Source organism: Morone saxatilis, unplaced genomic scaffold, assembly GCF_004916995.1.
Source record: "Morone saxatilis isolate NCDOM2014 unplaced genomic scaffold, NCSU_SB_2.0 Contig22, whole genome shotgun sequence".
NCBI classification, from domain to species: domain Eukaryota; kingdom Metazoa; phylum Chordata; class Actinopteri; family Moronidae; genus Morone; species Morone saxatilis.
Window position 1 is genome coordinate 6,657,531 of NW_023339785.1, and position 245 is coordinate 6,657,775.

The following is a 245-nucleotide window of genomic DNA, read 5'->3' on the forward strand; positions in this document are numbered from 1 at the left end:
CCATCCCTCTAGATCCGCCCCTGGGCATGGTGAAAACACAGTCCAGTAAAATGGCAGGATGGCAAAAACAAACATGCATTATGTGTAAAAAGTTTTAATTTTACAGTCCTGCTCTCGTCCATTGAAATGATATCCGGTTTGCTGTCTACTGTCTGAGTCCATGTGAGTGCAGCATTACTAGTGAATGGTTGCTGACAGTTAGTGAATAGGAAATACTTCCATCTCTCACTCTCACTCTCTCTCTC